Source organism: Lygodium microphyllum, chromosome 14, assembly GCF_053477565.2.
Source record: "Lygodium microphyllum isolate KBCC chromosome 14, Lygodium_microphyllum_v1.1.10, whole genome shotgun sequence".
In the NCBI taxonomy this organism is placed as follows: Eukaryota; Viridiplantae; Streptophyta; class Polypodiopsida; order Schizaeales; family Lygodiaceae; genus Lygodium; species Lygodium microphyllum.
This window is the reverse complement of record NC_141148.1, coordinates 100579997-100606982: the sequence shown is the minus strand read 5'-3', so window position 1 is coordinate 100606982 and position 26986 is coordinate 100579997.

The window sequence follows — 26986 nt, the reverse complement described above, 5'->3', positions numbered from 1 at the left end:
TCTTCTGTTCCTTCTAAAAATGATGTCATGGATGAACTCATTAAAAGCATGTGTGACCTTCATCTAAATCTTACATAAATTAGTTCCAAGGTGGAGAAGTTGGATGTCAAAGTTGAAGAATGAGGATGATCATCAATTTAAAGACCCATGAGAGAAGACTTTAAGAGGTGCTATATGTGGTGTGACAGCCACAACATGATAAGAGGGAGTGTTCTACCTTCTGTGAGGTTGAAGCACAGAAGCTCGTCTTTTGGAAATGCGAAAAAATTCATGCAGTTGAAAAAACTGGTCTTCCACTAGAGCCAAATTTTGGCAATGGTGGAATGAAGAAAAGATTAGAAGATTTAGCTATAAAGAATGCCTATGCAGCAGTTGATGCAACTACCTATGGGCTACAAATTGAACCAACTAAATCAAATTTGAAAGCATGTAAAGCTAATGTGCAATCTAAAGTATGGATGCAGGCACTAGATCAAATGGAACGTGGTAAAATAGCCAAAGAAGATTTGGCTAACACCAATCAGTGCATTTGAGGAATAATTGGTTGGAAAGAACCGGTAGATTCTTTTTCCACCTTTGCACATTTGGCTGACATCAATCATAAAGAAGTCTTGATTGAAGAAAAGAGAAGAAGAGAATATGAACGCGGGCCTTCCTCTTTTGGCTCTCCGAAACAGGTAACTAGAAGAATGCCTGAATAACTAAAGCTTGCTGAAAATATAGCCCCAAATCAAGAGATGGAAGATGCACCACAAACAAAGAATACCAAAGGAAAGAAGAAAGGCAAGCAGCCAGGCTACAAATTGTAGTCTGGCATAAAATTTGCAACCGATCTCAAATGAGTCTTAGAAGAACAAATTCTGGGAAGCAAAATTAAATTCAAAATTCTTGGAATTGCCAAATGTGAATTTCATGATGTAATTATTAATGTAATCAAAAGGAAAAGACAATATGTTGGTGATGAAGCTCAAGAAACAGTGCATGCTTTTTTGCAAGTTCTTCGAGTTTTTGTGCAGGATGAAGAGAAGCTGACTTCATAAGGAATTCATCTTGAAGTAGTTAAAGAATTACTTGCAGCAATTGAAGCTGAAGATAAAGAAAACATGAATGCAAAAATTAAAGAAGTGAAAGCTAAAAATGTAATGGTTGACTGGTCCAAACCAGTTGGCCAGTCCACCTCTCAAAAAGAAGGCCGTCTACAGCACATGCATGAGGAGGAAAAGGCTCGGTTCATTCCAAGCAGTCACTACTCCCATACGCATTGGGCAAGAGCAACAACAGAGATAGTTGTCAAAATTGGAGGAAAAGAAGCACCACATATTACACTCTTAGACCATGGCTCGGAGATAAACGTCATGGTAAGGAGTCTCTATGAAAGTGGTGGATAGCCCACAAATGTTGATCCAGGTTGGCGAATGAGAGCTGCAAATAACTCTTCTAGAGAGTTATATGCTGCATGTCCTAATGTGTAGGTAACTATTGGAGACATAAAAGAAAAATTACACTTTTTTGTTCAAGACTCTTGTAACTACCCTATCATTCTTGGGCAACCTTACATTTCTGAAGCTCGCTTGGAAACAAAAGCTCTTGATGATGGTTCTTCCTATGCTCAAATCCGAAGCAAGGATAATGAATGAGATGTCCAATTTCTTACTGTGTGTGTTAACCATCATCCAAATAGAGATCGACTGCGTGATTATCCTGTGCCTCCTAATGCCCGAGAATTCAAGGGTTTTTGATCTGCACTGCTATAAAAGGAGGCTATGGCAGTGTATCATGTAAAAAGATTGAACCTTCTTATGCTACAGAAACTGTTTTAGTAAATTTGTATGTATGTACAGCCAATAATATGGGCTGTTATAAGTCTCTTCTAGCCATGACTAAAGTTGAAAGAAAATATTTATGTCATGTAAAAAGGGTGTTTAAAACTTATGACATGATGGCTGAAAATGAAAATATTTCGGGCTCTTTTTTTTTTACTAATGACACATTGGCTGAAATATATGCAGTTGCTCATATAGAAAATTAGGCTGAAAATCAATCCATAGAAGTATGTACATTGGATTTCTATCAAACAATTCAAGAATTTGTTGAGTAGGAAGACATTGGTTTACTCAATAAGGCTGAAGCGCAAGTGGAGACGAAATACAAGATGGTGGATAAGAAAGTCAAGCCTGTGGCAGTCCCACTACCTCCTAAAAGTGAAGGGCTGGCTGATAGGCCAGCAAATTAGCCAAGTCTTTGTGATCCTTCCAACATTGGTCACAAGTTCACATCTGAAAGTATAAAAGAGCTCAAAATAGGCGAAAATTATTTCCTTTCATCGACTGAAAAACACTCTTTCTATGCAAATGCTAATGAAACATGGAAAAACTTTTGCATTTCAACCAAATGAAATAGGCTGTGTAGATTCAAATATTGTGGCTCCTATGGTCATTTTTACGGTCCCATATGTGCCTTGGAACCTCAAGCCGATTCCCATTCCAAGGGTGCATTTGCCCAAATTATTGAAACTTCTAAATGAGAAGATCTAAATGAAGATTTTAGAACCTTCTTCAGCACCTTACTCAAATTGATGGTTTACCGTACCCAAGAAAAATGGATCTTTACGATTCATCCAAGATCTATAGCTTGTTAATCGTGTCACAATCGAAATGTTGGTTCAGGCCCAATTGTTGAGGAGTTTGGTGAAGCTTTTGCACGTAAAGCAATTTATTCTATGGGTGACCTATATTTAGGATATGACCAATTTCAGCTTTCATTAGAAAATTGAGACATTACCACAATGAAGACATCTCTTGGATTGGTCTGCATGTGCACTCTACCACAAGGTGCAACAAACTCGGTAGCTCATATGATGAATGCCATGCACAAAGTCTTAAGGGAATTTATTCCGCAACTTACTCTTCCATTTCTTGATGATGTACCTATCAAGGGATGTGAAGTCAATGAAAAGAATAAGGAGCTTGATGAAGATGGCTGCAAGACATTTGTAGTTAACCATATTCATGATTGTGATAGGATTTTGACAAGGCTAGAAGAGGTACATCTTACCCTTTCTGGAGCTAAGTCAATTTTTGGAGTAGAAGAAGTCCTAGTGGTCAAATATCTATGTGGCCCCTACAGACGTAAATCTTCACTAATCAAGATAGATGCCATCAGCAGAATGCAAGAAAAATGCACAAATATCTCAGAGGTGAGAATATTTCTTGGCGCATGTGTATTCTATCTCATATGGATATCACATTTTGCTCATGTCACCGAAAATATTTATCAATTACTAAGACAATGTCAAAGATTCTCTTGGGGAGAAGAGCATACTCTCACTGTACGTAAACTAAAGAAGTTGTTAATTTTAGCCCCCACTCTCAAAAGGGTTGATTATTCAAATGGTCAACCCATCATCCTTACTGTGGATACAAGTCCCATTGGGATAGGATGAGCTGTTGGCCAAGAAGACCTTAAAGGTAATATGTATGCAATTCATTTTGGAGCAAAAGTTCTCAATGAACGTCACAGAAGGTATGCCCAAGTAAAAAGGGAATTGTGGGGAGTTGGAATAGCATTAAAGCGTGATCGTGAATACTTTATAGGTGCTTCTGTAGTGGTAGAAACTGATTGTCTTCCACTCTTGGGCATGATTGCCAACTGCTCTACACCTGACATTGCTATGCTAAGATGGATTGCATATATTAAATCTCTCAATCCCAAATTAAAGCATATTGTAGGAAATGCAAATCCAATTGCTGACATGCTATCACGTGCAAGATATGACAATGAATAAGAACTTATGGAAGAAGATGAAGCTGAAGAATCTATACTTGCTGAATTTCATTCCATGGCTACTAAAAGTACATTTTCAGTTGCTGCATATACAAACCCAAAGTTGAATCTTGTAGGTAAAGCTGATCTTTTTAATGGTATAGCATTAAGTACACTAAGAATAGGAAAAGATACTGCTATAAATCAACATGCATCAACAAATATCAAAGATTTATTTATGGAAGAAGGGTGGTCAACTAGAAGCCAGCATGCTCATTGCATTGCTCAAGTTCTAGTTCATTTCCTTGAAGAAGATTATGAAGAAGATCGGCCAATATTTGAGCACAATGAAGAAGGAGGAGTCTTGGACTGATGAAGAGTTCAAGCATATTAAGAGGAAAGATTATGGCTTTTTTCTTAAAGAAGGGCATCTATGAAAGCACGCAAAGAAGAAGAAAGGAGTGCCTATCCAAGTTTTAAGTAACAAAAGATTGCAACAATAGGTAATGAAGGAATTTCATGAAAGCCTATGGGCTGGCCATAGAGGCATATGGGGAACCTTTAGTAAAGTCAAAGAAAAATATTGGTGGCAAAACATTTATCGGGACATAGCACATTTTCTTGAAACCTGTTATGTGTGTCAGATGTATTCTATGGTCAAGCATCGAGATGGGTTACAATCAACTTATCCTTTATTATATATGGGTTATTGATCTTGTAACCATGCCTACATGAATATGGAATATGTGATATTTAGTGCTTGCAAGAGAGGATCTAACCAATCAAGTTGAAGGAAAAGCCTTAACAACCAAGACCACTCAAGTTGTTTGTCATTTTTTGCTTGAAGATGTGTTTCGTAGATATGGTTGTGTGGGTAAAGTAACTGCAGATAGGGATGTTGATGAGGCATGCAACTTCTTTGCTCGATTGGGTATTAAGTTGGCTTTAGCATCAGTCTACAACCATGAAGGCAATGGGAAAAGTGAGAAAGAGCATCAGCCTATTCTCAAAGATCTAGCAAAGTCTTGTAGAGGAGAGATCAAAGAATGGCCTAAAATGCTATCTTTTGCATTATGGGCTGACCGGACTACTCACAGTACAATGACTGGCTATATGCCAGCTGAACTTATCCATGGATAACAACCAATTATGCCAATTGAAGAATCTATTCTCACATGGATTTTTTTACCTTGGGAGGAAGGCATCAGTAGAGAAGAGTTGCTGACTTTGCATATATGGCAGCTAGAAAGAAGGCTTGAAGATGTTCAAGCAACTATTGAGAAGCTAAAGACAACAAGACTAAAGAAAAAAAGAAGATTTGATAAGCGATATCGAATTTGGCCAAGAGCAATCCAAGAAAATGACTAGGTGCTTGTCTATGACAGCAGTCTAGATAATCAATACAGTGCTTCTAGGAAGATGGTAAAGCATTGGTTTGGCTCATATGTGGTAAAGGTCATTCATGACAATGCCACATATTCATGAGCTGGATTGGATGGGACCAGCATAAAGATACCCATAGTTGAAATTTCTCTTCAAACGAAGAGAAATTTCAACATATAAGTTAGAAGACTTGGATTAATTCAAGGAAGACATAGAGGAAGAAGAAGAGGCCAAAGATGAAGACATTGACATGGTAGAAGATACTTCTTCTAACATTGCAGATCTGTAAAGACTTTGGCACATGCCAGAGGATGTGTAGGCTAGGAGGGGGTAGATGTCATGCCGCTATGCGCACACCGTGCAAAAAAATTTAGAGTGTGTCTTTCTTATTGATTTAGAGAGCCAATGCCATATTAGGCATTAGTGTTAGTGTTTATGGTTCAAAAATATTAGATTTTTGGACAAGTTTTAGCCAATTTTTGATATGTTAGATATTATCTCTTGTAAAAATCCATAAAACTATAGACAACTTCTAGATATTATCGCTGTTTTCAGGCAATGAACAACACTCCAAAGTGGGAGATGAAGGAGTGATCTGGCTGAATTTTGGCCAAGTGTCCTGGTATTTTATCCCCCTTTCGGAGCCAATGGAAGCATTAGATTGGTGATCTGAGCAGCATAGAGGAAGGTATTATTTTATACATGTTGTCAGAAAGTTTATTGTTCATAATATAAATCATGGAATTCTTATAAACACAGAAGAACTTTACTAGGATTTATATGAGGAATTTTCATACATAACTCAGTCATTGTTACCCAACAACCAACTTAGATATCACTTGGTTTCATAAGTTCTTTTTTATTTGTCATACAATTTTTAGTTGTATCATGTATATTGATAAAAAATTAAGTCTATGGGAACCCATAACTTGATCAGCTGGAAGTAATTGACAGTTTACAGGCTAAGTCACATTGGTTCAAGAGGAAAATTTGGTTAGAAATCAAGAAAAGTGCCAAAAGTCCATTAGGTTCATGTGGGACTTGAAATAATGGACTAAAATGACCTGTAAAAGTGACCTAAGTGGACAAAGTGAAAAGTGGGAGTTGAGCAAGATGCATCCCACATTTTTCGGTGCAAAAAAAGGGCCTGCATAACTGTGGCAACTGGAGAAGGAGTTGTGGGCTATGGTGCATGCTCCAAAGCATGCAAACTCAAGACAAACTGGAGCTGAAGAAGGAGATACAAACAAGAAAGGTGAGAGCTCTCCTTACCCGTTCATTTGGTATGACGAAAATGAATGGTATGACAGTCCATAAAAGGGGGAAACCTGAGAAAAAGTATTCAGCCTGCTCTTATGTACGTCTTCTCTCATTCTTTTACCTTATTCATGGTCCAATGAAGCCCATCTTGTACCCAAGTACTTGAGTTACTTTGGGGCAAGCAAAGGGGAGGATTTTGAAGGTGTATGGGCTGTTATGGACTAAAAAAACCAGTCATAAACAAGACAAAGTCATTCATTCCATTCATGTTGAGAGCAGAGTTTTGATGCCGAGAAGTGCTTAAAAATAGCTAAAAATTACGAATATCAAGGGAAAAATATTCAACGTCGAAGGCGGCGGCTCCAACTAAGACAATTTTAAGTGTCAAGTGCTTTAAAGGCACCCGAGCGACACTTGTTGATTTTTGATAATTTTTCAGACTGTCGTGTGAGTTGTCAGGAGTTGCCGACTAGTGCGGGATGTCAAGCCGGACGCGCAAAAATTTACGGTACTCGATTTGGACATCGGACGAGGAAATGGCCAACAAATGGGCAAGATGTGAAAGGGTGGACTTCTTTTTGGCCAAATGAGTGGTGACCTTTGGGAGCCCAAGACAACTTGTGCCACATGAAATGCCACACACAATTCGTGGAGAGAGAGAGAGATGAACAAAATGTGGAGATGGAGGGTGCCAAGAACGCGCCAAAAAATGCGCCCACATGATGATGATGCATCTTCCTGCTTGTGAGCAACCCCTCCAATTGATCATGGGGCTTGATTCCCTCCTGTATGCTGATGCTATCGCTGCCCTTCACTCGTGCAATGATGGCCTGGATGAAGATCTCTGATTTTAGTCTTTCTCTCTCCTCCCTCTCTCTCCCCTAAGGGGCTATTCTTGTGTGGAAGAAGACAATGAAGAATGGTGGAGGAAAGCTTGTCCGGATGAGACCGGATTGCTTTCGAATGGATGAAGGCTTGAAGAGTGCTATTCTTGAAGATGCTAAGCATTGAATGCATGCTGGAAACCAGTCCCATAATCAAGTCCAAGAAACCGAGACCTGAAAATAAGTGGTAATGCTATTTTTATGAAGAAAAATGATCTTTTTATGCTATTTGCTTTATAAAACCTTGTTCATATGGGATGAAAGTTCATTATGACATTGTTTTCCATGAGTTTCAACTATTTGCAACCTGAAAATCAGAAAATATAAGGCTACATGGCTGGAATTAATGTTAAAATACATGAAAAACACGCGTTTTAAGGGTAAATTTGGGTTTTCTGCTTCATAAATTAGAAATATGATATGTCACACAAACTAAATCTAATTTTTTACTGTCAATGAACCTAAGGGCCACAGCCTACAATCAACTTTCATTTTTAGTCATTATTTATTAAAGAAAAATAGAAAAAAATACCAAAAAATGAGAAACATGGGTTTAAAATTAGGGAAAAATGGAAAACGGGCTGAGGAAATTTAGGGAAAATTATATATATGTTTGTGCAATGTATAAAGATGGCAAAGCACAAGGTTGACCTCGGTTTGTCCCCGTTTCTATCTTTTGTGCATATTTATTGGTTTTTTAAAAGGAAAAAATACATAGAAACCCTGTCTAACCAATCAATGATGCAAAATACTAAGAGTTGGATGAAGAGGGCCTGAAACGCTGAAAGATAAAGAAAATATTTGATTTATACATTGCACTTGGCATATAGGAAACGGTTTAAATAAAGAAGATGGTAGCATGAGCATATGGCTCGGTGCCTCCTTTCAACGCAGCACGCACTAGTAAAATTCATGGAAAGAATGTTTTATGCACCATGCACGATGCTGATTTTTCTTTTGTCTGAGCACATAGCCATACACAATTTGCATTAAGCATAATAATTAAAAGGTATCAGAAAAACCTCCTGGATACATGGCACATATCTTCCTTAGGTTGTGACCAACGATGAGCGTGAGAGGATGTCCTAAGCTGTAGGTTAGCCTTTGGGTCCTAAGGGAAAAGTGTAGTGAGGAATGGTACATCTTGGAACGTAAAATATTGGTACCTTGAGAGGAGTTTGTGTTCGTTTGTGTTATATGTTTAGCAGCGCATCAAAGGGCCAATCCCTGTGATGTAGGAGAGCTGCAGTGGGGCTCCGACTATTAGTCGGTGAAGTGCCTCCATATGTGTGTGACCGTGGTGTTATGTCTATGTACTTTGGGATCTCCCTCTGAGGAGTTTAAGGGAAATGTTGGACTATAAACTATAAACGCGGGAATTAAGCTTTAGGACAGTTTGTCCTTTAGCATTAGATTGACGCTCCTGGTCAGCGAGACCGTGAGGGTGTTTGTGTGTCATGAGCATGAGGTCCAGCTAGTGCTATAGCTAGTGCTGGCCCATTTTAGGTTCCATCAGTGGTGTATTTGCCGAGAGCCACCCATAAGTGGTGGTTTTCAGATCTAGGGTTTCTAGGGACCAAAAGGAAGTTGGTTTATGTCCTCTGACAAGGACCGTCAAGCCGAAATCCAAAAAGCAGAACGTACTGAGAGAGCTAGATGGCGATTAGAGATCGTAAGTCGTTATTCTCCTCAAAGGAGTAGCCCGGTACGTATACGAAGCAGTGGTCTTAGTAGCCCAACTGCTCTTCATAGTCTGTTAGGTGCAAGAGGAAGCGTAAGCTCTTCCTCTTTTCCACCAAGTTTACCCACTTCAAGTGGGGGTGTGAATCCGTCAATTCAAGCTCCTATTGCTAATCCGATTGTCACCATGGCACAACCTATTGCAATTCCTACAGGGACGCCGGATTTACCAGCCTTAGGAGTTCCCTTGCCCATTTTTAATGGGTTAGCGGAAGAGGTTGTAGAATTTCACATTTGTGAGTTCCAAAGATTGATGTTCAATTATCGCATCCAAGATGAGGGACATCTCATGATGTTCTTCAATATGACGTTAAAAGGAAGGGCTGCGGTATGGTATCACAGTATAGAGTCTGAAACCATAACCACCATTGATCAATTCTATGCAGCTTTCCGAGCAGAATATGCCCCTGAAAGAGGTGGCCAATATTGGTTGCGGGTCTTGAATGTAACACGCCAAGATCCTCATGAGAATGTGAAAGCATATGCCAAGAAGCTGAAAGAAGTATTCCGTAAGTTACAAACTTACATTCCCATTCCGCCAGCTACCCAATTGCAATACTTTTTGCATGGGTTGGATTTTAATATCCAAGTACAATTGAGCAGTGTGGCCTTGGCAGATATAGACACCGCTATTACACGGGCAGAGGGAGTAGAAGCACGATTACAAACGGACTACTCCTCTCGAATGAATGTTAATGGGGGTTTAGTACCTGGCGACAATCCAGCATTGACGAATGGAAGTCAAAGGATGCCTATGACTAACCCTAATGGGAAAGGGAGTGTGGTTCAGAATGTACCTTTGCTGCTAGCTCCTCCCAGTGTGACTATGCCTATGGCAAGTCAGTTGGCTCCACCAAATGTTGGAGGCCAAGTTTCTAATTCTAATGTTGTTCCTGTGGGTCAACATCCAATGCCAAATCAGATTGTTAGGCCAATGGAACGACGGGTCGACGATCGAGGCTATGAGTCGAGTGCATCTAATGTACTTGGCAAAGTCAAGGATATGATGAAGCATTATACCGATATGATTTCCGAACAATGTCGACAAATAGCTATCGATGTTAATTTCTTAAAGAAGCAACAAAATCTGATAGGGAGTCGACGCCCTGAAGAGGGTGGACCCTCAAGATTCAGTTGTATGTGGTGTGGTGGACAGCACTTCCCCAGAAACTGTCCAAATGTGAAATGTGACATTTGTGGGAAGTCAGGCCACTTAGCTGCTACCTGTTAGAGTAAGATTAGTACCCTCCAACAAGGGAGTAAACAGCCGGGCCCTGTGAATCATAGAGCGCAAGGAAATAACTTGCAGCAGAATGATGCACCAAGGCAAATATTACAGAGGGGAAAAACAACTATAGAAGAGTTGCCACAAGGCAACGGAGTCAACCTTATTGAGGCTGTACGAGTCAATGACGCCAAAACCTCTAACCTAAGAGCCGTGATAAGAGGCCAAAAGGCTAAAGAGGTTGACAAAAATAATGCAAAACCGGTTGAGGCAAACCCTAAGCAAGGGGATAAGGGGACGCAAGTCCAGAATCCTAGTATAGAAGGGGGACCGCTAAGGCCGGTTGACAAGAAAGTTGACCCTAAGAAGGATGAAGAAGTGCCAAGAAAGAAGGCAAGAGCCAAAAAAGAAGCACCAAAACCGGTCCAAAGACCGAAAGAGAGGATGGTTTGGCGAGAAAAGAGAGCTTTGGCTACTTATCATGACTTTGATTTAGCAAGTTCTCTTTGTGAAGTCAAACCAGATGTGAACCTCTTACAATTGATCAAATTATCTCCAGGAGTACGCAAGGAATTTAAGAAGATCCTGCGTATTGGGTATATTGTAGAACCTTTGGGTATAGCACGAGTAGGGGAAGTTTGGTTTGACCATGCTGAAAAGAATTGCCCTAGGGTTCCAGCTTATATAGATGGAATATTGGTGGAGCATGCTATTGTAGACACGGGATCCTTCGTCAATATCATGAGTTCAAAATTGATGGATAGGTTGGGTCTAGGCATCCAAAAAGATAGCTCCACCCTCCTTAGAATGGCTTATGATAGTTTGAGACAACCAGAAGGTTGCGTTACTAGAGTCCATGTTACAGTTGCGAGTGTAGAATGCTTCTTGGACTTTAGGGTGATAAGATTTGCAGGACGTCCTAGCTATCGAGTTTTGCTAGGTAAGCCTTAGATCTTATGAACAGATTGTCAAGTCGATATACTCGCCAGTCAAGTGGTTCTAGGTAGAGGTGCTAATCGAGTAATAGTCGATGCTTACCCTGAGTCTCCTCAAAGTGAGAGAGCTCCTTTATCTTCTACTGAATTAGAAACAGTAGACGATCCATCTGGTAGTGAGACATCATCCATTGATGAATCTAAAGAGGGGTCCACTACAAAGGATATCTATCAGATAACTCTAAATGAGCCGATAGAGCCGCAAGATAGGATAAGAGATGCGGATGTGATTGAGTTGGACCTTGGCACGCCGAATGATTCGCGGCCAATTAAATTAGGTTCCATGCTCAGTTCAGTAGAAAGGGAGGACTATGTGTCCTTGATTCAAGAATTCCGCGATATCTTTGCTTGGAATTATGATGAGTTGAGAGGCATTCCTCCCAGCCTAGCTATTCATACTATTCCTGTAAAAGAAGGCACTCGTCCTGTGCATCAGAAGGTAAGGCGTATGCCTTTTGAATTAAGGGACGGGCTGTTTGAAGAGTTACAGAAGTTACGAAAAGCTAGGTTTGTCAAGATTGTGGGAGAGATGGAAGGAGTCTCGCTTGAAGCTTTCTTGCTTGCACAATGGGGGAAGACACACAAGGGTGGAGGCTGAAAAACAGTTTTCCTCTTCTTAGTTGTGTAAGCCAAAAAGAACTCTCTTACAAAGAAATAGAAGAACCCTGTATATATGGGTCTCAAACCAAACTCAACTAACTAAGGTGGCATACTAACTGAGCCACAAACTAGAGTAGATAAGGATAGCTATCGTGTAGCTATTATTCAGGGGCGGTGTACCAACCGCGTCTGCAACTAACACGTCGGTGACATAAATGCACAACGGTCACCCTGGCGTATCACGAGTGGAGCTCGATATGTCAACACTCCCCCTCGAGCTCAATCCCAATTCCTGCACACCAAGCAGGTCTCTGAACTTGCGCAGCTTCTCTGCACCCAATGCCTTCGTAAATATATCAGCTACCTGATCTTCTGTGCTGACATAAACTAGATCAATAAGACCTAGTAAAACCCTCTCTCGCACATAGTGATAATGCACCTCAATGTGCTTTGTTCTAGCATGATAGACTGGGTTATTTGCCAAGTGTATACTACTCATGTTGTCACAATAAATGACAACTGGCCCATCTGTAGACTGATGCATATCATAAAGTAGCTTATGCAACCAAGCTACCTCACATGCAGCCATTGCTGCACCCCTGTACTCAGCCTCTGTGCTCGACAAGGCAACTGTAGGCTGTTTCTTGCTGCTCCAAGTGACTGCAGCACTCCCAAAAGAGAACACATATCCACTGGTAGATCGTCTATCAGAAATACTACCAGCCCAATCAGCATCAGTGTATCCATGCAGCTGTATCTGAACCCCAGTCTCATAAAATAGTCCATACTGCAATGTGGACTTCACATACCTAAGTATGCGTCTAGCCGCATCCAAATGTGGTTTCCTTGGAGCCTGCATAAACTGACTTACCAATCCAACAGCATAGCTCAAATCTGGCCTGGTAATAGTCATATAAATCAAGCTTCCTACTATGCATCTGTACATAGTAGGGTCTTCTAGAAGCTCACCTGCATCTGCGCTCAGCTTCACATTCTGCTCCAAAGGAACTGAAATAGGCTTACAGCCTGTCATCCCATATTTGGACAGCATGTCCAATCCATACTGCCTCTGCAAGAGCTGTATCCCACTTGGTGACCTAATCACCTCAATGCCCAAGAAATAACGCAGCTCTCCCAAATCCTTCATCTCAAACTTCTGCTTCAATAGCATTTTCACATGAAGGATATCTTCATCACTGTCACCTGTCATAATCAAATCATCAACATAAATGACAAGTAGCATAATACCTTTCTCTGTTTTTCTCACATAAAGTGAGAAATCTGCCTTGGAAATCTGAAAGCCAATAGTGACAAGATACTGTCCTATCTTGTCAGACCATGCTCTAGGTGCTTGCTTCAAGCCATACAAAGCTTTCTTCAACTTGCAAACAAACTCAGGATGAACAGCATGCACATAACCTGGTGGCTGCTCCATATAGACCTCTTCTTGCAAATCACCATGCAAGAAGGCATTCTTTACATCCATCTGATGTAAAGACCATCCCTTTGATGCAGCCATAGCAATGACTGCTCTTACGGTTGCCATCCTTGCAACCGGACTAAATGTTTCTTCATAGTCAATGCCATATGTTTGTGCATACCCCTTGACTACTAATCTTGCCTTGTATCTGTTCACAGAACCATCAGCATTGTGCTTCACCTTATAAACCCACTTACAGCCAATTGCATTCTTACCTTTAGGCAAAGGTACTAACTCCCATGTAGCATTTGCTTCCAAGGCATCCATTTCTTCATCCATGGCTTTCTCCCATTTTTCTTTTCCCATGGCTTGCTCAAAAGATGTGGGTTCTGGTTCTTGTATCACTTTGACCATATATGCATAGTGAATGGCTGTAAATCCATCATATTTCAGCCTATCCACAGGATACCTAGCTCTTGTAGACCTGCGCAAAGTAGGTTCACTCCCAGGTGCTCTCAAAACATCCCTGGTCTTCCTTACTCCAGGTGTAACAATAGAAGGAATACCCAACTCATCATCAATGCTCTGTTCTGAGCCACTGGATTCACCATCCACATAAGAGTGACCTGCATTCACATCAAACATGGGCTGATCAACCTTCTCTTTTCCTTTTCGTGATACCTGCATACCACTATCTGCATTGCTTTGAGAAGATTCTCCTGATCTCAATCTGCCTGTCCATGGCGAAGAATGTGAACCACTGCTAGAGGACGCTCCAGGTCCACTAATATTTTGTGACTGCTGCTGTGAATTCTGTGTAGCATTACCATTTTGTGCATCTTCATCATCAATCACATTTACTGGTCTATACCAGCTACTCATCTCATAAAAAACAACATCTCTGCTCACTGTAAACTTACGAGTAGAAGGGTTATAGCATCTATACCCTTTTTGCTGCAGAGAGTAACCAATAAAGATGCACTTCTCAGCTTTTGGATCCAACTTGGATCTCAGCTCATCTGGCACATGTACATAGGCAATGCAACCAAAAATTTTCAAATGAGAAATATCTGGTTTCCTACCAGTATACCTCTCCTCTGGAGTCATTCCATGTATTGCTGCAGTGGGAGTCCTGTTCATTATGTAGACTGCTGTAGCAACTGCTTCAGCCCAATAAAAATCTGGCAAGTCTTTTTCATTGAGCATGGCACGAGATACCTCTCCAATATGCCTGTTTTTCCTTTCTGCAATTCCATTTTGTTGTGGGGTATAACTGCATGAATATTGTTGCTTTATGCCATGCTCCTGCAAGAACTTTGCAAACTCATTTGAGAGGTACTCTCCCCCTCCATCTGACCTTAGGCATTTTATCTGCAAGCCTGTTTCTTTTTCAACCATAGCTTTAAGAGTTTTGAAATGCCCAAAAACTTCACTTTTCTTTTTCATAAAATACACCCAAACTTTTCTGCTATAGTCATCAATAAAACTGACAAAATAATGACAGCCTCCAAGAGATGCAGCTTTAGTTGTCCACACATCAGAGTGAATTAATTCCAATGGCTTCTCACTCTCTTGAACATGTCTAGGAAATGGTTTCCTTGCCTGTTTTCCAAACTGACAGGCTTCACATACCTTATGCATTTCAGCAACCTTGAATTTGGGCAATCCTGCAACAATATTTTGGGCCTGCATTGATTTAAGTCGCTGTACATTAACATGACCAATGCGTTTATGCCAGATATCAATATCTGCAACTACACCGGTCCCATGTGCAAACATTGCTGCACTCAATTCAGACATGTCTGCATCCAATGTAAACATTCTGCCCTTCTTCTTTCCTTTTGCTATCAAGCGACCTTCATTTTTCATATCCTCAACAAACCATCCATGAGGATTAAATCTGACCTGCAAGCCCTGTTCAACCATTTGACCCACTGAAACCAGATTCTTGGTAATATTCGGGACATGAAATACATCGGACAGGTATTTCTTTTTCCCACCCTGCATAGACAAGGGAATTTTTCCAATCTGCACAATAGGATGTGCAGTATCATCACCAGTCTCCACAAATCCTGGTTTTTTCATTTTCCTTGCATCCTCCATCCATTCTGCATGACCTGTCATGTGGTTTGATGCACCTGAGTCAACATACCATACATCATTGCTTTCTTCTGCACTTGTCATAGAATTGTTCATGTGCTGCACCATGAACAAATGCTCATTTCTGTCATCACCCTGTCTACTAGAAGATGCATAATTCCCTTGTTGCAGTTTTCCATTCATGATGTCATTCTGCTTTTTATAGCAGTCTTTAGCCATATGACCCATTTTACCACAATAGTAGCATTCAACATTACTGTTTGCATTTTGGCCTCTTTGCCATCCACCACGACCTCTTTGGCTCCCCCTGCCTCTAGAGTTACCACGTCCTCCTCCATAGGACTGGTTTTCTTGAGTTTGCTGCATATTCTGATTTCTGCCACGGCCTCCAAATCGGCCTCCTCTACCTCTGCCTCTACCTCTTCCAGCATTTGAGTAGAAGACAGCTTCTTTTGAAGTTCCTCCTGAAGAAGATGCACCACCATTTCTCTGTTCCTCAGAAATTAGAAGAGCAATCAACTCCTCAAAATCAGGAAATCTTTCATGAACTGAAATGGATGTCCGAAACTGTGCATAATCCTTTCCTAGACCATTCAAGGTCACGGAAACTAAATCATCATCTTCCACTGGCGACCCAATGGAAGCAAGTGCATCTGCAATCTTCTTCACCTTCATGTGGTAGTCGTTGATGCTCATACTTTCTCTTTGCACATTATGCAACTCTTGCTTGAGCTGCATTTTCCTGGCTTGCGTATTTGTGCTATACATTTTTGACAAAGTATCCCATGCCTCCTTTGGCGTACTTGCATCCTGAATATGCACAATCATAGAGTCTGAAATACTGATAGACAGCCAATACATAACTTTCCTGGCTCTCTCATGCCATGTTTTAAATGCCTGCATTTGTTGTTGATTGGGAACATCAGGAAGAACTGGTTCTTCTTCATTTCCTGCAACAAATTCCCAATATCCTTTTCCCATAAGGAAATTCGTCATTCTAAACTTCCATGCCTGGAAGTTGTTCTTGTCAAGCTTTTCAGTGACAATCTGTGAAAGAGAATCAGACGCCATTACAGAATACTGCAAGAAATTCTGTCACTGCAAAAAACACAGCTTCACCCTCACAAGGGCAAATCTGCAAAACTGGCGAAAGTGGTATTTGACCACACAGTCACTTCCTAGTGACGATTTTGCATAAACAGGAACCAAGGATGATTCTGAAACTCCCAATGTCTCTGCGCACAAGCATACGATGCAATTTCTACAGTAACTTTTCACCGACCTGTAGAACAGTGGTCGCACAGCATAAAACTGAGCCTTTTCTTGAGTGCGTGCAGAAAACTTCCGTCTGCAAAACAGGCCCCGAAATGGCCTCAAATCAAAAAAACAAGGTCGCCAAGGGGCTAAAGCCCTCTCCCGCAGCATATACTGCCCTCTTGCTTCACCGCGAAGGGCGTCTCAACCTGAGACAATGCACTCCTGTAATTTCCGGCTGTGCTACCTGCAGAGATCTGCTCCCAAAACAGGAAATGAAAGCAACACTGCTCCTCTTACCAGACCACCACGAGCTTGGCTTGCTTTCTTGAGCTCCTTACCACGAACAAGGCTCTGATACCATGTCAAGATTGTGGGAGAGATGGAAGGAGTCTCGCTTGAAGCTTTCTTGCTTGCACAATGGGGGAAGACACACAAGGGTGGAGGCTGAAAAACAGTTTTCCTCTTCTTAGTTGTGTAAGCCAAAAAGAACTCTCTTACAAAGAAATAGAAGAACCCTGTATATATGGGTCTCAAACCAAACTCAACTAACTAAGGTGGCATACTAACTGAGCCACAAACTAGAGTAGATAAGGATAGCTATCGTGTAGCTATTATTCAGGGGCGGTGTACCAACCGCGTCTGCAACTAACACGTCGGTGACATAAATGCACAACGGTCACCCTGGCATATCACGAGTGGAGCTCGATATGTCAACAAGGTTGATCTTCCCTGTTCAGCACACGGAATGGTGTTCACCAGTTGTTATCAGGAAGAAGAAAAATAACCAGATCCGATTATGTGTGGATTTTAGAGAGTTGAATAACTAGTCAGTTAAGGATTACTACCTGTTGCCATTTATTGATCAGATTTTGGATCAATTAGTGGGTAGGGAAATATATTCGTTCATGGATTGCTTTGCGGGATATAACCAGATAGCAATTGCAGAAGAGGACAAGTTGAAAACAACTTTTATTACTGTCTTTGGTACTTTTGCGTACCATGTGATGGCCTTTGGTTTGTGCATTGCACCTGGATCATGGCAAATAACAGCAGACAAGACCTTTGGTGACATCTCCTCAGACGAGTTGAAAGTATTTATTGATGACCTGGGGGCAGCCACTGTAAGGGAAAGAATGTTGATTATTTTAAGAAAGTGCTTTGAGCGCTGCAGATAATTTTGTATCACTCTTAACCCACAGAAGTGTATCTTTGGAGTGCCTTATGGGTTATTGTTAGGCCATGTGGTCAGTTCAGTAGGGATAGCCACTAACCTTGAAAAGATCAAGGTTATAGTTGCTATGAGTTCACCACGCACTCCGAAAGAGGTTCATAGCTTTCTGTCATCAATAGGGTACTATCGAAGGTTTATAAATGCCTTGGCAAAGAGGACGTTGCCATTAACGAACTTATTATCCTTTAGCTATTCATTTGAATGGAGTGACCCTTGTAAGGTATCTTTCGAGGATGTGAAACAAGAGCTAGTAAAAGAATCCATTTTAAAAGCACCTAAAAGAGGTGAGGTGTTCTATATATTTTCAACAGCCACCATGCATAGTATAAGCTGCTGTTTAGCCCAAATCTAGGAGGAAAAGTGGTATCATCCGATAGCTTTTGCTAGTCGGAAATTGGGCATTTCAGAGATCAATTATACCTACATGGAGAAGTTGTGTCTTGCGATGGTCTTTGGGACTAAGAAATTCAGACACTACATCCTCTATGAAAAGGTAGTTTTCTATACGAAGGCGGAAGGGCTGAGATTGCTTATGAACAAGCTACAACCGCCTGATCATTTGGCAAAGTGGCTAATCACTTTGCAGGAGTTCGATTATGAGATTAAGAGTAAGCCACCGAGGTTGCAGGGTATTGTGGAATGCCTTGTGGATTTCGGGGAGCCGAAAGAGACTTTAGCTGAAGGAAGTGATATTGAAGAAATGTTTAAAATTGATACAGCTTCTATCCCATCTTGGTATGCTGCTATTACACACTATCTATCAACAGGAGAGACTGGAGCTGGTCTATCAAAGTCTAAAAAGAGGAAAATCAAACAACAGGCTTTGAAGTTTTCCTTGATCGCAGGAACACTATATCGGCAGGGGGTTGATGATATCTATCGTCGATGTGTCATGCTTGACGAGGTTCCTTTCATCTTGGAAGAGTGCCATGACTCTACATGTGGAGGGCACTTCGTTGGACGGTTGACGGCACAGAAAGTTTTAAGAGCTAGATATTGGTGGCCGTCTATCTTCCAAGATTCTTTTGAGTATGTGAAGCGGTGTGATACCTGTCAAAGACATGACAGTAGAGAGAATAGGAAACGCCCACTTACGGCTATCATGGCTATCCTTCCATTTGAGAAGTGGGGCATTGACTTTGTGGGTCCTATCACCCCGTCGTCTACTACCCAGAAGAGATACATTATAGTAGCCATTGATTATTTTACAAAGTGGTCAGAAGCGCGGGCGACGAGGCAGGACAATGCGAAAGAGACTGCAAGTTTCCTTTTAGAGCAGATTATCTGCCGTTTCGGTCCCCCGAAGGAACTAGTGTCGGACCGTGGAACCCATTTTTTGAATAAAGTGATCAAAAGCTTGACTCGAGCTTGGCAAATCAAGCATAATAAAACGACCCCTTATAATTTGCAAGCAAATGGACAAGTTGAAAGTACTAATAAATAGCTTGTGAGGATCTTGTCTAAAATAGTCTCTGAGAAGAAACGAGACTGGGACAGGAAGTTGTATGTGGCAGTATGGGCGTACAATACAACGTTCAAGCGAGCTACCGGCCATACTCCATTTAAATTAGTTTATGGGGAAGAGTGTGTGTTACCCCTTGAAATTGAGTTGCCAACCATACGGTTTGCAATTAACCACTCTTTGGGAGATGAGGATTCCCCTTTTGAACGTTTCACGACCATAGCCCACCTGGATGAACTGAAGTTGCAGAGCTTATTACACCAGGAGGTAGCTAAGCATCGGATGAAGCAGTTGCATGACCTTAGAGCGAAGAAGTATACCTTTAAAAAATGGCAATTAGTCCTATATTATGATGCGCGTAGGGAGCTGTTTCTAGGGAAGCTGGAACCTAAATGGGATGGCCCCTACAAGATTGTCAGGTTATGGAAAAATATGTCTACGGCTCTATTAGCTGATCTACAGGGAGTAGAGTTTAAAAATAAGGTTAATCTTAATAAGATTAAACCTTATTATTTCTAAGTATGCTAATATGGACAATGCATTGCAGGTCCATACTAGGGCTGATTTGAGACCTTCCAAAGAGCTTTAAAGCCAGTTGATGGGGCAGTTAATCCCTTATTTGGAGCACCCATATCTGGAGCAGCGATACCATCAGGGGAAACTCATATGGTGGAGCAAAGGATACAAAGTGATTGAGCAAGAAGACAAAACCTTTGTGTGGGAGATTAAAGTATTCTGCCATCACTGCTTACGACTGTTGTCGAGTATCCCTATTGAGTTCAATGAAAAAGGTGGGATGGAGCCGTCAGTTCATCCTCTCAACATGAAAAACTTTGATTACCATAATTACGAATAGAGGAGTTCATGATGGCAAGCTGTGTAAACCCATTATGGACGTACATATTATATTTTGATGGAGCGTCCAGGGGCCCTAATAAAAAAAGGGAGTGTTGGAGTAGTAATCCGAGATCCCCGACGTAGAGTTATGATGAAGTTAGCTGCTTATCTCGGGGAAGGATTCACTAATAATATGGCGGAGTATAAAGCCTTGATTATGGGACTACAGATTGCCAAGCAAGGTGGTATTCGTTGGTTATTAGTAAAAGGGGATTCCCAGTTGATCCTGAATCAGCTAGATGGAACATACACAGTGCGGAATCCCATTCTTTGTATGTATCATCGAACTGCTATGACCCTACTTAAGCAGTTTGAGAGAGTGTCTTTTCAGCTGATTCCACGTTACTGGAATCAGTTTGCGGATTCACTAGCAAATCTTGCTTATGAAGAAGACCTTTTCTTTAATTGTGGTCCTAGTTTGGATATCATTATCAATGATGAAACAGGACCCGGTCACTTGTGGGGAATGTTATCAGAGCATGCAATATATGGCAGACGATGGTTGATATGGGTGATGCAAAGAGTAGCCGAGACTAATCTACCATTATTATCCTGGACCCATAGGTTGATTAGACAACATGTTATGCGTACGCCTCTTGCTATATATGCAGGAGGAATGGGTCATAACCTTATGCATTTAGTTTAGAGCTACGAGCCCTATGTTTTCCTCCTTGAAAAGGAGCTTATTATTGTATATCTGTATTCTTTCAGGGAGGGATGTGTAGGTGCTATTCTATTTTATTTCATTAGGCCAAGAGGGCCCGTTTTGCGAGGTTTTGAATGTTTTATTTTGTTAGGCAAGAGGGCCGATTACGTTTTGTAGTGAAGTGTTTTATTTCATTAGGCCAAGAGGGCCAGTTGTATGTTTAGTGCAGGTACAGTTAATGGTTTCTTGTTTTATTTTTGTGCTAGACAGCTTCGAAGAAGAGCTTGGAAGGAGCCTTTTGTTGCGTGGAAGCTTCTCGTGGCCCTATCCAGGTGATATCTCTCCTTTATGAGTACCGTGGTTTTTATGCTATATATGTCCATGTACTTGTTAAGGGGTTTTTCTTTTCTTGTTGGGGACCGGAGTCCAAGGCATGAAGTCCCAGGTTTAGGTTTAGTATGTTTGAGGGAGGTCTGAGTAGTCGTTGCCTCCTGTAAAGACATTGCCAGGCATTGAGAGACCTGTTTTAGAAGGTAGTCCTGGTGACCCTGTTCTACTAGCCTGCTAGGCAGCCGTTCTAGGAGTTCTTGTTAGTTGTGAGGCCATTAGAGAAGCCTGCCATACGAAGAAAAAATAATGATGATAAGGGAAGAAAAACCCGAAATATCTTACAGGACAATAAAAATATACAGAGGTGTGTAAAAAGGGGTTCTACCCCTATAAAAATAAAAAAGAAAATAAAGAAAAAATTATAAGCAGTTGATCATCGCCTAGTGAAGGCTTGGTAGGTTCCTGGGGACGAGTCAGACCCGGGGCCGATGCCTTGCCTTCCTAGGGGTGGCATCCTGCTGGAAAAGAAGAAATTAAGCAAGGTTGGAGTGAAAATAAAAGTGAGCGTCAGAAAAGGATTAAGTGTCACCTTGCAAGGGCTTGGTAGATTCTTGGGTATCGAGACTAGTCCTGAGGCCGATGCCTCGTTCTCCTTGGGTCACTACGCTCAGCTCCCTCCTTTTTACATGCCCGAGTATGGAAAAATAAAACCTTAAATGAAGAAATGTGCTAAAAGAAAATACTTCTTGATCAGGCTATAGGAGTCCTCGCCTAGTAGGAGCTCATGATTGCGTTGTCCTTAGTTAGGTAGGTAGTTCAGACCACCACTAAGGGCAACCTCTTTGATAGTTCTTTTTAGTTTGGCCGTGTTGGAGCACTCGGTAGTGACTAGCTTCGGACCTTCTATCAGATTATGCTAGGCCTACTCCTTGTGGATTTCATGCCTTAGTTCTGTCAGGGGGTAGGGTGAGCATTGTGTTGTGTTTAGTATGCATCTATTTTGTATCAGCTTGATGCTTCCTTTGGTTGTTTTGTGCAGATCTACTGTGGGATTCGACGGGCTGAGTCACCCTATCCCGTGGTCGCCAATGAGAGCGGAGTTTTGATGCCGAGAAGTGCTTAAAAATAGCTAAAAATTACGAATATAAAGGGAAAAATATTCAACATCGAAGGCAGTGGCTCTAGCTAGGAAGATTTTAAGCGTCAAGTGCTTTAAAGGCACCCGAGTGACACTTGTTGATTTTTGATAATTTTTCAAACTGCCATACAGGTTGTCAGGAGTTTCCGGCCAGTGCGGGATGTCAAGCCGAATGTGCAAAAATTTACGGCACTCGATTTGGACACCGGATGGGGAAATGGCCAACAAATGGGCAAGATGCGAAAGGGTGGACTTCTTTTTGGCCAAATGAGTGGTGACCTTTGGGAGCCCAAGACAACTTGTGCCACATGAAATGCCACACACAATTCGTGGAGAGAGAGAGATGAACAAAACGTGGAGATGTAGGGTGCCAAGAATGCACCGAAAAATGCGCCCACATGATGATGATGCATCTTCCTGCCTGTGAGCAACCCCCCCAATTGATCATGGGGCTTGAATCCCTCCTGTATACTAATGCTATCACCGCCCTTCGCTCGCACAATGATGGCCTGGATGAAGATCTCTGATTTTATTCTTTCTCTCTCTTCCCTCTCTCTCCCTTAAGGGGCTATTCTTGTGTGGAAGAAGACAATGAAGAATAGTGGAGGAAAGCTTGTCCGAATGAGACCGGATTACTTCCGGATGGATGAAGGCTTGAAGAGTGCTATTCTTGAAGATGCTGAGCATTAAATGCGTGCTGGAAACCAGTCCCGTAATCAAGATCAAGAAACCGAGACCTAAAAATAAGTGGTAATGCTATTTTTATGAAGAAAAATGATATTTTTATGCTATTTGCTTTATGAAACCTTGTTCATATGGGATGAAAGTTCATTATGACATTGTTTTCCATGAGTTTCAACTGTTTGCAACCTGAAAATCAAAAAATATAAGGCTACATGGTCGGAATTAATGTTAAAATACATGAAAAACATGCATTTTAAGGGTAAAATTGGGTTTTTTGCTTCATAAATGAGAAATATGATATGTCACACCAACTAAATCTGAGTTTTTGCTATCAATCAACCTAAGGGCCACAGCCTACAATCAATTTTCATTTTTAGTCATTATTTATTAAAGAAAATAGTGAAAAATATCAAAAAATGGGAAACATGGGTTTAAAATTAGGAAAAAATGGAAAACGGACTGAGAAAAATTAGGGAAAATTATATCTATGTTTGTGCAATGTATAACGATGGCAAAGCACAAGGTTGGCCTCGGTTTGTCCCCATTTCTATCTTTTGTACATATTTATTGGTTTTTTAAAAGGGAAAAATACATAGAAACCATGTCTAACCGATCAATGATGCAAAATACTAAGAGTTGAATGAAGAGGGTCTGAAACGCTGAAAGATAAAGAAAATATTTGATTTATGCATTGCACTTGGCATATAGGAAACGGTTTAAATAAAGAGGATGGTAGCATGAGCATATGGCTCGATGCCTCCTTTCAACGCAGCACGCACTAGTAAAATTCATGGAAAGAATGTTTTATGTACCATGCACGATGCTAATTTTTCTTTTGTCTGAGCACATAGCCATACACGATTTGCATTAAGCATAATAATTAAAAGGTATCAGAAAAACCTCCTGGATGCATGGCACCTGTCTTCCTTACGTTGTGACCAACGATGAGCATGAGAGGATGTCCTAAGCTGTAGGTTATCCTTTGGGTCCTAAGGGAAAAGTGTAGTGAGGAATGGTACATCTTGGAACGTAAAATATTGGTACCTTGAGAGGAGTTTGTGTTCGTTTGTGTTATATGTTTAGCAGCGCATCAAAGGGCCAATCCCTGTGATATAGGAGAGCTGCAGTGGGGCTCCGACTATTAGTTGGTGGAGTGCCTCCATATGTGTGTGACCGTGGCATTATGCCTATGTACTTTGGGATCTCCCTCTGAGGAGTTTAAGGGAAATGTTGGATTATAAACTATAAACGCAGGAATTAAGCTTTAGGATAGTTTGTCCTTTAGCATTAGATTGACGCTCCTGGTCCGCGAGGTTGTGAGGGTGTTTATGTGTCATGAGCATGAGGCCCGGCTATAGCAGTGCCGGCCCATTTTAGGTCCCATCACATGTATGCTAAATAAACAGAAAAAGCTTGTCCGAATGAGACCGGATTACTTCCGGATGGATGAAGGCTTGAAGAGTGCTATTCTTGAAGATGCTGAGCATTAAATGCATGCTGGAAACCAGTCCCGTAATCAAGATCAAGAAATCGAGACCTAAAAATAAGCGGTAATGCTATTTTTATGAAGAAAAATGATCTTTTTATGCTATTTGCTTTATGAAACCTTGTTCATATGGGATGAAAGTTCATTATGACATTGTTTTCCATGAGTTTCAACTGTTTGCAACCTGAAAATCAAAAAATATAAGGCTACATGGCCAGAATTAATGTTAAAATACATGAAAAACATGCATTTTAAGGGTAAAATTGGGTTTTCTGCTTCATATGATATGTCACACCAACTAAATCTGAGTTTTTGCTATCAATCAACCTAAGGGCCACAGCCTACAATCAATTTTCATTTTCAGTCATTATTTATTAAAGAAAATAGTGAAAAATATCAAAAAATGGGAAACATGGGTTTAAAATTAGGAAAAAATGGAAAACGGACTGAGGAAAATTAGGGAAAATTATATCTATGTTTGTGCAATGTATAACGATGGCAAAGCACAAGGTTGGCCTCGGTTTCTCCCCATTTCTATCTTTTGTACATATTTATTGGTTTTTTAAAAGGGAAAAATACATAGAAACCATGTCTAACCGATCAATGATGCAAAATACTAAGAGTTGAATGAAGAGGGCCTGAAACGCTGAAAGATAAAGAAAATATTTGATTTATGCATTGCACTTGGCATATAGGAAACGGTTTAAATAAAGAGGATGGTAGCATGAGCATATGGCTCGGTGCCTCCTTTCAACGCAGCACGCACTAGTAAAATTCATGGAAAGAATGTTTTATGCACCATGCACGATGCTAATTTTTCTTTTGTCTGAGCACATAGCCATACACGATTTGCATTAAGCATAATAATTAAAAGGTATCAGAAAAACCTCCTGGATGCATGGCACCTGTCTTCCTTACGTTGTGACCAACGATGAGCATGAGAGGATGTCCTAAGCTGTAGGTTATCCTTTGGGTCCTAAGGGGAAAGTGTAGTGAGGAATGGTACATCTTGGAACGTAAAATATTGGTACCTTGAGAGGAGTTTGTGTTCGTTTGTGTTATATGTTTAGCAGCGCATCAAAGGGCCAATCCCTGCGATATAGGAGAGCTGTAGTGGGGCTCCGACTATTAGTTGGTGGAGTGCCTCCATATGTGTGTGACCGTGGCATTATGCCTATGTACTTTGGGATCTCCCTCTGAGGAGTTTAAGGGAAATGTTGGACTATAAACTATAAACGCAGGAATTAAGCTTTAGGACAGTTTGTCCTTTAGCATTAGATTGACGCTCCTGGTCCGCGAGGTTGTGAGGGTGTTTATGTGTCATGAGCATGAGGTCCGGCTATAGCAGTGCCGGCCCATTTTAGGTCCCATCACATGTATGCTAAATAAACAGAAAAAGCTTGGTATCTTCTTCTTCAACTAAGTCATTTCTAAAACCCAAATCTTGTCAAACCCCAATCTTTCCCCCTTCTCCAAACCTTGAATCCCATACTCTTCTTCTGCTTTAAACCCCGTGGTAGACCTTCAACCCCCAACACGACAACAACGTTTTTGTCTATTAGAGTTTTATCTTCTCATAATGGTGAAGTAAACTGACAGGCTTCATCTCTGTTAGTATTCTTCTTCATTTTCTATTTCTTTATAGGAGTATTCTTCTACGTCTTCTATTTCTTCAACCCTTCTCTTATCTCTATCATCTCCAGAGTCTAAGCTCTTGAAACCCCAGACATTCTTTTCTCTCAAACCCCTGTGATTGACCGTGAAGTACCTCTTGAACCTTTAAACATTCACTGTAATCTACTTATCTCTTGAAGATACATGTCCATCTATCTTGTGCAGTTTTCTTGCCAAACCCATGTGGTGACCTTTAACCCTATGCACTGCGACAATGTCCTATTAAAGGGGCCATTTTGGATAAAGAAAAGAAAATCATTTGCAATGCTTGGAGCATCTCTTATGGTGTTGAGATGAAGAAGATAGGTTTGCCGCATAGTCAACGTCAAGGACAAGGAGAAGAAGTAGCATTTGTTTCTAATTGAATGTTTTCAGTGCTTTTGAAGTTTGGAGCCATCGCCATTACCTATTCATCGAGCAGCTCATCTTCGGATTCTTATCCCTTCGTCTTCTCGAATTGCCTTGACTTCCAAGCCTCGGTCTCCATTGCTCTTGTCGATCATGTCTTGATCGCAAGCTTTCATATCTCGAGTACTAGAAGTAGGTGCAATAAAAAAGAGTCTACCTTCTCATGGATACTTGAATGTTGCGGCCGTTTTTCCATTCGTCCAAGCCCATGTTTTGCGTACCTTGCAATCAACACATTTCAAGAGACCATATCACCAATAAACATTGTGAAGTGACAAGTCGTTGAAGACCTATTAAGCTGTGAATAAGCATCCACATTCGAGAAGTAAAGGACACAAGGTAATTCCCAAGGACAGTGTGTGACTGGAGCTGTTGGTGTTGCACACATAGGCATGCAATTGTTT